Source organism: Bidens hawaiensis, unplaced genomic scaffold, assembly GCF_021521415.1.
Source record: "Bidens hawaiensis isolate Kalapana, Puna unplaced genomic scaffold, B.hawaiensis_p1.1 tig00022506_1, whole genome shotgun sequence".
Lineage (NCBI taxonomy): Eukaryota > Viridiplantae > Streptophyta > Magnoliopsida > Asterales > Asteraceae > Bidens > Bidens hawaiensis.
The window spans coordinates 41100-56748 of NW_027493502.1; positions in this window are offsets into that span (position 1 = coordinate 41100).

Below are 15649 nucleotides of genomic sequence, written 5' to 3' on the forward strand. Positions count from 1 at the left end.
CAACATTTCATACATACATTTTTCATACATCATACATTGGTACATACGTCATTCATACATCATACATATCAATCATACCTTTAACTAACACTTGACGGCACATGCAATATCCGTAGATCGTTCACGCACCGTCAAGCAATCGTCATACATAAATCATACAAGGCATACACTTACCACCTAAGGTAAGTGTATTGACTGTCACATCGAGTATGCACACAGCCCCGAAAACATATCAAGGAAGTGGGGCTAGAAACTCACCTCAATGCGGTTGCGTTCACCGCTTACGGTATTCCCTTCTTGAGCTGTGCACGACTAACTGTATAATAATTATACATATCAATAAACTATCACTACACATATCGTCTTTCTACTTTAATTATAACCCTCAACGAACGGGGGTCCGGGGGCCGCGCCCCTGGCAGCGGGGTTCTAGGGGCGGTAGCCCCTAGCGGGGTCCAAGGGGTAGAGCCCCTGGCTGGGGTTAAGCCATTAGGATTTTCATTAGGATTTTATTTTCATTAACTGTCTTAACACATTTCCATTAGGATTTTGAATCATTAAATAATTTGCGACTTAAAGTACAAGGGCTTCTTTGTAATTAAATAATTCTCTTCTAAGTCCAGGGACTGTTATTGTCATTCTGTTAAACTTCTAATTCATTACTGGTTCATAACGAATTGGCTTATTTTAGCAAACTGGTTCCTATAACGAATTGAACCCTTTAACGAACTGGACTCCTTAACGAATCAGTCCATATAGCGAACCGGTCCAAGTAGCGAATTGGATTTTCTAATTCGTTATTTCTTTTAACGAACTAACTATCACGAATCAAGGGTAATTCGCTACCCTTTCCCATAACGAATCAGACACGAACTAGAGCTAGTTCGTTATGCCCCCCTTATACGAATCAACTAACGAATCACCTGTTAATTCGTTAGGTTTCCCTAGCGAACTAGGGTTAGGTCAGGGAATGTCAGAACATTCCCTGACAACCTCGTATTAACTTTTCCGGCGTCGCCGGAAAACCGCGGATTCGCCGGAAAAACGAGTTTTAACTCGTTTTTCACCGTTTTTCGTCCCGTTCAATCCAGATCTGAGCTAGGGTGACCCCTAAGCTCATCTTAGGTTTGGTTTATACCCGATTCCTCCCGGGTCTCGTGACTTAAACGGTTTAACGATGTCAGCTCGTCGTTTTGTGACCATATCTAACGAGTTTAAGCTCATACAACATAATACTATCATACCTTGGGTCGGGATCGGTTTTCTCTTCTATTTTTCGGCTAGAGAGAGGATTAGAGAGAGAGAGCTTAAGTGTGTGTTTTGGTGGTGTATGGAATATGTGTAAAATGAGTGATTTAATGGTGATTATGGTTTATATATTTAGGGATCATGGGCCTAAGCCCATGATCTTTCCTTATTTCTTTCATACCCAAGTCCATAACCCATATCCATTCACCCAACACTAGACCAACTCATATTCTATTCATCTAAACCGATAACGACCAACTATGAAATAACGAAATTTATTTTATTATTATAACCAAAAGTAGGATGTTACAGTTAATGTGGGTAAGGTTAGGGTTTTGGGTTGGTTATATGTATTATATATTTTCTAAAACACTCCCTTAAGTTTCAATCAAGTTTACATACTAGTTTAAAGGTTCTCAAAAGCTTATAACGAGTTTACGAAAATCAGTTTGAACCTGTGACAATCGTCAATTTCAGGTTAACTCCGTTAACTCAACTTCGTCAATTCAAACTTAAGATCATTGAATCTATAACGCACACTTCATTACATTTAAACTAGGGTTTAAATGACGCTTAACACTTACTACATGTGTAGTCTTTCGGGAATTGCACCGAAACGCAAACGAGTTGACGCAAACGATTGATAAATAAACGAAAAACGTCAAAACAGTAATTATGTGATAATTATGTGTTAGACTTATGTGTTATGTGATAACATGGTTATAAACGTTAACTCAAGATGAAAACAAGTTAGTTAGGCTAGAAAAGTAATACTTAGAAGTGGAGGGACTTGAGTGTAACTTGTATTATTATAAATATATACTAATAACCTTAACCCTAACCTATTCTCTTTCTCCCTAACCCCGATCGGAAACCCCAAACCCCCTTCCCTTGGCTGCCGTCCACTCTATACACACATTCAACCAACAAATCAAGTGTTTGATTGAAGAACTAGGTGCTAGGAAGGTATAATTGATCATTCTATACATTCTTGTTGCTTGATTTTGATGTTTGTTGGGTTAACCACAAACCCTAAGCTGCCGATTTTGTGTATGTATATAGCTAATATGATTGTGGTTGATTGAATGATGATTTGATAACTAGATTGAATCTTGTTGCATGTAAATTGTTGTGTCTTTGATTTGAGTTCAAACACAAACCCTAATCAAGTATGTAATATGTAATTGATGTGCATGGATGGTGTTTATGGAGTCTAGAGGGTCATATGAATGCATGATAGTTCATAGATTGTTAATATGTTGAGTTTGGATGCAAACAGTTTCTGGACAGAATGTGTATTTGATGTTTAAGTGACTGTAACGAAGTGTAAATATGAAAATTGGTTGAGATTATTGGTACTACAGTAAACTAGGTTGAGTCTAGTTTCTATAGAGTATAAATTTGTAATTTTTGGACAAGTAAAGGTTAACTTTTATGATTTTACAAAAACGTTGTGCAAAGCTGAGCTGTTAGACCTGCTGTTAGGTTATGTTGTAAATGTTATATCTCATGAACTACGAGACCAATTGGGTTGGTTCCACTTTAGGATTTTTTGTTTAACGGGAATTGCAAATAACATTCTGTTGCGCATGAATTTGACTGTTATGAGTTTTCTGTAATGATTTGATGATTGTGAGAAAACTATGTGGAATAAAAATATAATTAAATATGTTCTGGAAACCTAAGACATATGTGCCTCTGTGACGATTTTTGGTAAATTAATTGAGATGCTATGGTCGGTGAAATAGTACAATCTTTCTAGTAGGATTTCTGTCTCGGTGAAACTAGCTGCTGAGTTGTGTAAAAATGCATGAAACATGATACTTGTTATATAATTGTTATGTTTTGACCAAAATACCCTTGCGGGAATAATTTCTAATTGATTGCCATGATTTGACCAAATTGCCCTCATGGGGAATAATGGCTAGTTAATTGTTATTTGTTGACCAAAATGCCCCTTACGCCGAATAATTGCTAGTAACGTACGTTATGAATACATGACACGTATATGATTGCTTACACATGTAATGTGTCACAAAAACACTTGTTTAAGTCACCCACGATTCACAAACGAAACACGAAACATGTTATGTGCATAGGTATTATGTGCCGGGTCTAGAGACTCGATAATATTCCGACACTTAGAAAAATCTCTTTTTGTTTTAGAACGTTAGAGAGAGTTTTTCGGTGACCCGCATCTTGGTGATTTATTTTGGGAAATTCTTCGCAAACAGTGAGTTTCATTTTCCCCTCTTTAAACTATTTTCAAGCGCTTTTCACTTGGGGGAGATAACATACTCCACAACGCATTTAAGATTTTGTTATAAATTATATATCACTTGTAAAGGCTAAGTGGCAAACGAAACATTTGAAGTCCTACACATCGAACCGGTTAATATTTTGAATAGCGAGTCACTGTTGAGTAGTACTACTGGGTTTGACAAACCCCACCCAACGCTAAACTCGACTGGAGGTCGAGCGGGTGTAATTTTGGCTAACACGTACCATGGTCTGGAGGACCTGGTGACAAGGCACTTAATAAACGAGTCAGCTTCGGTGTCGAACACTTAGTAATACTTGTTGTATAGACTAGCTACCTATCGATATATAATTTGACATAACACTATCTGATAACGCATAACGCTGTAACGCTGTAACGCAAAACGCTGTAACGCTGTAACGCAAAACGCTTAACGCAAAACGCTGTAACGCTGAACGCAAACGCTAAACGATTTATTTTTATATAACTTGTGAACTCACCAACCTTGTGTTGACACTTTTAGTATGTTATTCTCAGGTAGCCGAGGCGGGCGCGCGGTTTAGGAACATGCATTGATTAAAAACGCTTTTGTCCTGCAAACTTATTTTTAACGGTTATCTTTGGTTTTAAGTCGTCCTGCGTGACGCAACTTTTGATTAAAGGTTTTTACGCTTCCGCATTTAATTACTCGTAAACGTTTTCATGGTTTTGAAACTTTATTTTATGGTTTGATTATAACTGATGATTCCGATCCTGCCAGTTCACACCCTCTGACGGTAAAACTCCGTTAGTGGATTTTGAGGGTGTGACAGATTGGTATCAGAGCCATTGGTTATAGCGAACTAGAAGCTGCATGCATACTAGACTTTAACCGCGACGACCCATTAGTTATAATGATACGCACTGCATAGGTTTGTGTAGTCTTGTAATCTTATCTCTTTACCTCTTTCACTCATACGCGCGCGCATACACGGCTTACCTGTAGGAATGTCGACGCCACCCTCATCATCATCCGATTCGATGACGCATGCTCACGGGAAACAACCGCAGTTGCCTACCGCCTCACCACCCCGAGTAGTCCCGGAACTCGAAGCTCCCGCACCGAAGAGGTACCGCCTATCCGGAGGCATTTACGAAAACGACGTTAGCTGGGAATGGTACCCTAACATGATCAGACGTATGGTCTATCGCGAACAAGTTCCCCCGTTACCTCACCCGAACCACCTTGCTTATCCCAACACCCTACCACCCATAACCGAACCTGTAGAGCGAGTTCTCGCAGCTATCGTTTCTTGTTTGGAGCGTGATGTGGGTTACATGCGCTATACGAGAGCCAACGTTTCTGGACTATTGAAGGACGGAACCGAGACTAAGGAGGAGATTGCCCGCATGGCAGCGGCAATGAAAGAAATGCAAGAGACTAGTGATCAACAGATGAAAGTTATGATGAAGATGCAAGCTGAGATGATACACTTGCAAGAGCAACTCCAAGAAGTAAGGACCCGAACCGAGATAGCTCTAGAGCGTTGCGATGTCTTAAAAATGCAACTTGCTCAGAACGCAGCCGAATCTGAGGCAGAGCCTGAGGCCGAGCCTGAGGCAGAGCCTGAAGTTGAACCTGAAGAAGACCCCGAAGAGGAGCCTGAGGAGGATCCCGAGGAAGATCCCGAGGAGGAACCCGAAGAAGAACCGGCTGAGGAAGAGGCACACTCAGAGGTGTCCTCAGACGATGACATCTAGTGATGATGACACTTAGATGGAGGGGTTTTCTCCATCCGAACTATTATTTTTCTATGATTTTAAGGATTGATTGGAAATACTTTGTAGCGAATACAATGGTTTTAATCATGAATTTTTATTTAGATTAATATGTGGTTGTGATGTGATGTTGTTTCTTATTTCTTTCTTACCTATCTTTTTATTACATGTATGGTGTGTTGTATATGAAAGAAAAATTCATGTTTAACATTTTATACTGTGATTCTAGGAAATGGCTGGAAGAAACGTTGGACGAGGACGTGGTAACATCAGCTTGACTGCAGCTGAACTCCAAACTCTGCTGAACGACCATGCGGCGGCTGCTCTAGCCGCACACGTTCAGAACCAAACTGGAGGTCCAAGTGGAACGTGTACCTTCAAGAACTACCTTGACTGCAAGCCCAGTACGTTTAAGGGCACTGAGGGAGCTATAGGCTTCCTGTGTTGGGCTGAGAAGGCCGAGTCGGCCTTTGAGATGTGTAATTGTCCCCCTGCCAGTAGGGTCAAATTCGCTGCTGGAACACTTGAGGATTCTGCCTTCACTTGGAGGAATTCGAACGTCCAGATCCTTGGATTGGAACTGGCTAATGCGATGAACTGGGAGGAGTTTAAAAATATGATGCGAGAGGAGTACTGTCCGAGAGAGGAGATTTCGAAGTTAGAGTCGGAATTTTGGTCACTGAAGATGGTGGGCTCGGAAATCGAAGCCTACACTACTCATTCGCACGAGTTGGCTGTGATGTGTCCGCGGATGGTGGATCCGCCGAGCAAGAGGATAGAAATGTACATTGATGGATTAGCACCGCAGATTCAGGGCATGGTGACGTCTTCCAGACCAGCCACGATCCAACAAGCGATCCGTTTAGCTCACAAACTGACGGATCAGGCTGTGACCCAAGGTGCGTTACCACCTAGGGGTTCGACCACTAAAGCCCGTGACAACCTGAGTAACGACAATAACAGCAACAGCAACCCGAACAGCGGGAAGAGGAAGTTTGACAACACCAGATCTTCATCCTCGAACCTCCCACCGCAACAACACTACCGTAAGCCCGAATTCACTCGGAGCTTTAACACTCAGAATCACAACAACAACAACAACGGTAGCGGGCAGGTTTCGAGCGGATATGCTGGGAAATATCCAAAGTGGAACAGGTGCAACTATCATCATGTTGGCCAGTGTGACCGTGCCAAGTGTCAGAGATGCGGAAAGATGGGCCACCAAGCGAAAGAATGTAGAGGAGACCTTGCGGCAAAGGGTGCTCCTAAGCCACCTATGACGACGAAGGGATGTTTTGAATGTGGGCAGGAAGGTCATTTCAGAAAAGATTGCCCCAAGCTGAAACAGAATGACAACAATGGGGGTAATGGAAGTGGCAGTAATGGTGGAAGCAATGGCAAGGGAAGAGCGTTTGTAATTGGGTCGGGTCAAGCCCGCAATGATCCGCACGTGGTGACTGGTAAGTTCCCTGTAAACGATTGTTTTGCTTCTGTATTGTTTGACACTGGAGCTGATAGGAGTTTTGTGTCGAAAGCCTTTAGTCAACTCTTAGACTTAACTCCAATTCCGTTAGATGCTAAGTTTCCTGTTGAATTAGCTGACGGTAAGACTATAGTAACGACTCATGTACTTGCGGGATGTAAGTTAAAAATGTCAGGTCATGTCTTTGATATCGACCTTATTCCTTTTATGCTTAGTAGTTTCGATGTCATTGTCGGCATCGACTGGTTATCCGAGAACCGAGCGGAGATTATATGCCACGATAAGATAGTGCACATTACCACCCCTTCCGGCAAGATCATTTCGGTCCGAGGTGAGAGAAGCGGCATGACCACCAGCGTCATTACCCTTATGAAGGCGCAGAAGTATCTACGAAAGGGTCATCCGGCAATTTTGGCGCAGATTGTTGAGAAACCCACGGAGGAGAAACGAATTGAAGATATGCCGGTTGTGAGAGATTTTCCGGAAGTTTTCCCGGAGGATTTTCCCGGACTCCCTCCTATTCGTCAAGTCGAATTCCAAATCGAGTTGACACCCGGTGTAGCACCCATAGCACGAGCCCCGTATCGGCTCGCACCGGCGGAACTTCAGGAGTTGTCCACTCAGTTGCAAGATTTGTTGGATAAGGGTTTTATCCGACCTAGCTCATCGCCATGGGGAGCCCCTGTCTTGTTTGTCCGAAAGAAAGACGGGACTTTCCGCATGTGTATCGACTACCGAGAGTTGAACAAGGTGACGGTCAAGAACCGTTATCCTTTACCCCGAATTGATGATTTGTTTGACCAGCTTCAAGGATCGAGTTACTACTCGAAGATCGATCTGCGATCTGGTTACCATCAGCTTAGAGTGCGCGAAGAAGATATATCAAAGACGGCTTTCAGAACACGGTATGGTCACTACGAGTTTTCGGTTATGCCTTTTGGCCTAACCAACGCACCCGCCGTATTTATGGATCTCATGAATCGAGTATGCAAGGCGTACCTCAACAAGTTTGTGATTGTTTTCATTGATGATATTCTCGTCTACTCCAAGAACGAAGCTGACCATGAAGAGCACCTAAGGGTAATTCTGAAATTATTGAAGAGGGAACAACTGTATGCTAAACTCTCGAAATGTGAATTTTGGCTTCGCGAGGTTCACTTTTTAGGGCATGTGATCAACGAGAATGGTATTCATGTCGATCCCGGTAAGGTAGAGGCCATCAAAAACTGGGAAGCACCTAAGACTCCGACTGAGGTGCGACAATTCCTAGGACTGGCCGGCTACTACCGGCGTTTCATCGAGGGATTTTCAAAGATTGCTCAACCCCTCACCGCTTTGACTCACAAAGGCACTAAGTACGATTGGGGTGACGCGCAAGAATCCGCCTTTCAACTATTGAAAACCAAACTCTGCAGCGCCCCTATTCTAGCCCTCCCCGAGGGAACGGAAAATTTTGAGGTACACTGTGACGCATCTATACAAGGTCTCGGTTGTGTGCTGATGCAACTCGAGAAGGTTATAGCCTACGCCTCTCGACAACTACGGGTTCACGAGAAGAACTACAGGACCCATGATTTGGAACTTGGAGCTGTGGTGTTCACCCTTAAGATATGGAGGCATTACTTGTACGGTACCAAGTTTACCATTTACACCGACCACAAGAGTCTCCAACATATCTACGATCAGAAGGAGCTGAACATACGACAGCGTCGTTGGGTCGAGCTGCTCAAGGATTATGATTGTGCCATCAAGTACCACCCTGGCAAGGCCAATGTGGTGGCCGACGCCCTCAGGAGAAAAGAAACAGATAAACCCAGACGGGTGAGAGCATTGCAACTCACGATTCATGCCAGCTTACCCGATCAGATTCGCGATGCGCAACTTGAAGCTTTGAAAGATGACAATCTTCCATCGGAACTCATGCGGGGCATGAACAAGCAACTTGAAACCAGATCGGACGGGGTCCGATATTTTGAGAACCGGATTTGGGTTCCACGATACGGAGAGTTGAGAACTCTAGTGATGGACGAAGCTCACAAGTCCCGATATTCTATCCACCCTGGCTCAGATAAAATGTACCATGATTTAAAGGCACTTTACTGGTGGCCGAACATGAAAGCCGACATTGCCACCTACGTGAGCAAATGCTTGACTTGTGCCAGAGTCAAGATAGAATACCAGAAACCATCTGGTCTACTACAACAACCGGAACTCCCAATGTGGAAATGGGAACACATCTCAATGGATTTTATCACGGGTTTACCTAAGACACCGACGGGATGCGATACCATCTGGGTGATCGTAGACCGGTTGACTAAGTCTGCACACTTCTTAGCGATTAAGGAATCGGACAAAATGGAAAGACTAACTCGTGTTTACATGAAAGAAGTGGTATCTAGACACGGAGTGCCTGTCTCGATCATTTCCGATCGAGATTCTCGTTTCACTTCGCACTTTTGGAAGTCGCTGCAAAGCGCACTAGGCACCCGTCTTGATATGAGTACAGCATACCATCCTCAGACGGATGGGCAAAGTGAACGAACTATTCAGACCCTGGAGGATATGTTGCGTGCATGCGTTTTGGATTTCGGAAAAAGTTGGGAACCCCACTTACCTTTGGTAGAGTTTTCGTATAATAACAGCTACCACGCAAGTATTAAGGCAGCGCCGTTTGAAGCGCTGTACGGACGGAAGTGTCGATCACCACTCTGCTGAGCAGAGGTGGGTGACAGCCAAATTACTGGTCCAGAACTGGTACTCGAAACTTCGGAAAAGATTGTTCAAATCCGAAATCGCATGGCAGCAGCACGAGATCGCCAAAAGAGTTACGCCGACAAACGCCGAAAACCCCTCGAATTTCAAGTGAACGATCGAGTGTTACTCAAAGTCTCACCTTGGAAAGGTGTGGTTCGCTTTGGTAAGCGAAACAAACTCAACCCACGGTATGTTGGTCCTTACCGGATAACTGAGCGCATTGGTCCGGTGGCGTACCGACTGGACCTACCAACGGAACTCGGTGGCGTACACAATGTATTCCACGTGTCCAATTTGAAGAAATGCCTATCTGATGAAACCCAAGTAGTCCCTTTGGAGGAACTGCAAGTTGATGAACAGTTACGTTTCATTGAGGAACCAGTCGAGGTTTTGGATTGGGAAACCAAAACGCTCAAACACAGCAAAATTCCAATCGTTAAAGTTTGTTGGAACTCGAGACGTGGACCGGAGTTCACGTGGGAACGCGAGGATCAAATGATGAAAAAGTATCCCCACCTTTTTGAAAGGCTAACCAAACACAGAAAAACGCGAAACTCGGCAACCCGTCAGACATCACCGGAGGTATGAATTAAATTTCGGGACGAAATTTCTTTCTACTAGGGGATGATATGACAAACTGAAATTTTTTTCTTACTCTTTCAGACACTCATCACGACTTGATTCAAATTTTCGGGACGAAAATTCTTTAACATGGGAATGATGTGACAATCGTCAATTTCAGGTTAACTCCGTTAACTCAACTTCGTCAATTCAAACTTAAGATCATTGAATCTATAACGCACACTTCATTACATTTAAACTAGGGTTTAAATGACGCTTAACACTTACTACATGTGTAGTCTTTCGGGAATTGCACCGAAACGCAAACGAGTTGACGCAAATGATTGATAAATAAACGAAAAATGTCAAAACAGTAATTATGTGATAATTATGTGTTAGACTTATGTTTTATGTGATAACATGGTTATAAACGTTAACTCAAGATGAAAACAAGTTAGTTAGGCTAGAAAAGTAATACTTAGAAGTGGAGGGACTTGAGTGTAACTTGTATTATTATAAATATATACTAATAACCTTAACCCTAACCTATTCTCTTTCTCCCTAACCCCGATCGGAAACCCCAAACCCCCTTCCCTTGGCTGCCGTCCACTCTATACACACATTCAACCATCAAATCAAGTGTTTGATTGAAGAACTAGGTGCTAGGAAGGTATAATTGATCATTCTATACATTCTTGTTGCTTGATTTTGATGTTTGTTGGGTTAACCACAAACCCTAAGCTGCCGATTTTGTGTATGTATATAGCTAATATGATTGTGGTTGATTGAATGATGATTTGATAACTAGATTGAATCTTGTTGCATGTAAATTGTTGTGTCTTTGATTTGAGTTCAAACACAAACCCTAATCAAGTATGTAATATGTAATTGATGTGCATGGATGGTGTTTATGGAGTCTAGAGGGTCATATGAATGCATGATAGTTCATAGATTGTTAATATGTTGAGTTTGGATGCAAACAGTTTCTGGACAGAATGTGTATTTGATGTTTAAGTGACTGTAACGAAGTGTAAATATGAAAATTGGTTGAGATTATTGGTATTACAGTAAACTAGGTTGAGTCTAGTTTCTATAGAGTATAAATTTGTAATTTTTGGACAAGTAAAGGTTAACTTTTATGATTTTACAAAAACGTTGTGCAACGCTGAGCTGTTAGACCTGCTGTTAGGTTATGTTGTAAATGTTATATCTCATGAACTACGAGACCAATTGGGTTGGTTCCACTTCTGGAAGTTGACTCATTGAGTTAGGAACCTAACCCAAGTGGTCTTGCATTTATTGGATTTTTCGTTTAACGGGAATTGCAAATAACATTCTGTTGCGCATGAATTTGACTGTTATGAGTTTGCTGTAATGATTTGATGATTGTGAGAAAACTATGTGGAATAAAAATATAATTAAATATGTTCTGGAAACCTAAGACATATGTGCCTCTGTGACGATTTTTGGTAAATTAATTGAGATGCTATGGTCGGTGAAATAGTACAATCTTTCTAGTAGGATTTCTGTCTCGGTGAAACTAGCTGCTGAGTTGTGTAAAAATGCATGAAACATGATACTTGTTATATAATTGTTATGTTTTGACCAAAATACCCTTGCGGGGAATAATTTCTAATTGATTGCCATGATTTGACCAAATTGCCCTCATGGGGAATAATGGCTAGTTAATTGTTATTTGTTGACCAAAATGCCCCTTACGCCGAATAATTGCTAGTAACGTACGTTATGAATACATGACACGTATATGATTGCTTACACATGTAATGTGTCACAAAAACACTTGTTTAAGTCACCCACGATTCACAAACGAAACACGAAACATGTTATGTGCATAGGTATTATGTGCCGGGTCTAGAGACTCGATAATATTCCGACACTTAGAAAAATCTCTTTTTGTTTTAGAACGTTAGAAAGAGTTTTTCGGTGACGCGCATCTTGGTGATTTATTTTGGGAAATTCTTCGTAAACAGTGAGTTTCACTTTCCCCTCTTTAAACTGTTTTCAAACGCTTTTCACTTGGGGGAGATAACATACTCCACAACGCATTTAAGATTTTGTTATAAATTATATATCACTTGTAAAGGCTAAGTGGCAAACGAAACATTTGAAGTCCTACACATCGAACCGGTTAATATTTTGAATAGCGAGTCACTGTTGAGTAGTACTACTGGGTTTGACAAACCCCACCCAACGCTAAACTCGACTGGAGGTCGAGCGGGTGTAATTTTGGCTAACACGTACCATGGTCTGGAGGACCTGGTGACAAGGCACTTAATAAACGAGTCAGCTTCGGTGTCGAACACTTAGTAATACTTGTTGTATAGACTAGCTACCTATCGATATATAATTTGACATAACACTATCTGGTAACGCAAAACGCTGTAACGCTGTAACGCAAAACGCTGTAACGCAAAACGCTTAACGCAAAACGCTGTAACGCTGTAACGCTGAACTCAAACGCTAAACGATTTATTTTTATATAACTTGTAAACTCACCAACCTTGTGTTGACACTTTTAGTATGTTATTCTCAGGTAGCCGAGGCGGGCGCGCGGTTTAGGAACATGCATTGATTAAAAACGCTTTTGTCCTGCAAACTTATTTTTAACGGTTATCTTTGGTTTTAAGTCGTCCTGCGTGACGCAACTTTTGATTAAAGGTTTTTACGCTTCCGCATTTAATTACTCGTAAACGTTTTCATGGTTTTGAAACTTTATTTTATGGTTTGATTATAACTGATGATTCCGATCCTGCCAATTCACACCCTCTGACGGTAAAACTCCGTTAGTGGATTTTGAGGGTGTGACAGAACCCCTTAAGTTTTCTTAACACCACCATATTATGACAAACACCGATTTATTTAAGATCGAGGTCTATAATAATATTATATAATAATTAAATAAGGTTCTAAAAAAAGTTGAGTCGGGTTTACGTAATAAAAGTTTACAAATCGAATACAACTCGATACTCGAGTTTGACGAATGTCACAGGATACGTGTTTATGTTAGGTGGTAGTGCAGTGGCGTGGAGTAGTAAAAGGCAACCTACTGTCTCGTTATCCACTACCGAGGCCGAATATAGGGCTGCTGCAATGGCAACCCAAGAGTTAGTGTGGCTACGACGGGTGCTAAAAGAGTTGAAGTCTGAATTGGTAGAAGAAGAGGTAACTGTGTATTCTGATAACACGTCGTCAATTAAACTCGCAGAAAATCCGACGTTTCATGCGAGGACCAAACATATAGAAGTCCACTATCATTTTGTGAGGGAAAAGGTGCTCGAGAAAGAAGTTAACCTTGACTATGTAAACACTCAAGATCAAGTCGCAGACGTGCTTACTAAAAGCTTGTCATGTTCGAAGATTGTAGATTTTTGCATGCGCATGAATATGGATGTTGATGTTGAGAGTGAGTGATAAAATTTACAACATCAAGGGCGGTTCGGTCGATCTCAAAGGGGTGGTATGGAGGAGATCAAAAGCTAAGGGACTAAACGAGTAAATTCAATAAGCTTGTTGTTTAAGTTTTTAGTATTTGTTTTCAAATAAAACACAAAGTCTAGTTAAGATAGGTTTTCTTTTATTTTGTTTCTTGGCATATAAGTTAAGGTATTATATATACCAGGGTCATCTATGTTTACGTATGTTCGTTTTTTTTTCTTTTCTTAATAATAAAGAGTCCATTATTAGTTCTGCATATTAGATTGTCTTGCTCGATCCACTTTGTTTAACAGACATTAGTATGATTCATTTTGTAAATGAATCATAAGTCAAAGAAGTGTATGCATGTTGTGTGTTGCATTACCAACAATGGACAATAGTATTCAAAGAAGCGTTGGTAATTGGGCGTTGGATATATATAACTTTCATTAAAGTTAACGTACAAAATGGCAAGAAAATTTTGTGACCTAAGTTGTCAAACAGGTATCATAAATTCATAATGGTAGTGTATTTAACACTGAATAAGATTGTTTAAAGGTCTTTTAAGTAGTATTCCCCACTGGTCACCACTAAAAGGGGAATTTATAATATTACAATTACAGATGATATGGGTTATACCAGTCGTATCTAGGTTTATACATAAATTGGTTGTATGCTTTATTGCCAGGTGTCTCGGCATTTTCTCTTTGGTTTACACGTATTCAAGACGTGTTCTGGCACACACACACCACATAAACCTTTTGACTCTCTCATAGACTCGTAGTTCATAATCGGTTTCTCTCTCTGGATTCACTGCTTGCCTCACCATCTCGGGCCACCATCATTAACGCCGTCATCTTAAGATATCCGGTCCCTCCATCATTAACCCCGTTGGTTTTTATTTGGAAACCCCCTGGCGGTGGTTTTCCAGGTAACCAACTACTGCCGGGTTGTGTTTGGAGACCATCAGGTGGTGGTGGTGTTTTCCGCCGTGTGTACGCCCAATGCTGCCGGGTACCGACCCTAATAATATCGGGGGTTGTAGTGGTCCGGTGGCCTCTTGCCGCTTCTCTCCGCTCGATGTTTGTTGCCGGCTTCCGTAATGGAACCGTGAGCAGCGACGCTGGTGGAAGAAAGACGGTCATGTTCGACCATCGCCGAGTTCCATTTTGGAGCCCTACGTGACGGCGGCGGCGGTCTATGGTTGTGGTAGGCCTAAACTTTTTTCAGTGGTTGTTGACGCGGGGTTTTGCCTTAATGTTGAGGCTTTTTAATGTTAACTGATGTACATGATGTTCCCGTACCAAACTTTTGTCCATCTTCGGTTATGGTGGTTACGATGGCTTCTGTAACCACTCTTCCCGTTCGTGTTAGAACTGTTTATGGCCGTCTGCCACTGGTGAACTTATGAGTGCATTTGTTTTTGTAATCTTTGTTGTGAGGGCTGTACATTTGAGACCATGTTTTTTTAATATGTTGGCTGTGATGTATTTAAAATATTATGCTATGGATGTTGGATGTAAATCTGCACCCATCTCGCATTAACGTATTTGGTAACTGTGAGCCTTTGAAGATGATGATTTCATTAACATTTATGTGTTTTCCTCTTTTGGTAATTGAATGAATACATATTTGCTGCAAATTACATGCAACATCTACAACATGCTATGATTTTAATCTTTGGTTTATGACATGAGTATATACACTATACAATTTGTGGTTATAACTTATAACCAACAGTAAAAAAAATAATGCAAAATTAACCAATTTATACTTTCTTACATGTTCAGAGTTGGTTCACACTCAAAAAGTCATAAACTAACAAACGTTATGCCAATATAAAAACAACTGGAACGACACTTAAAACATTTAACAAAGATTGCAATATACACACAAGAAACAAAGTGGGCAAACAAACTAAAGCGGCGATTGAGCTCACTAGTTTTCTATATAAATTGAAATTTAATTTCAAATGGTCACCAATAAAAGGGGAATTTTCTATATAAGTTGCAATTTCAAATGATTGCCCATAAAGTCAGGGTCAACTCAACGAATGTGAAGACCTAAATCGAAACACGATTTTGAGGCCTTTTCATGATTGTTGTTAATAAAATAAAGTTCGCGTATTACAATTTTTGAACTAATAACTT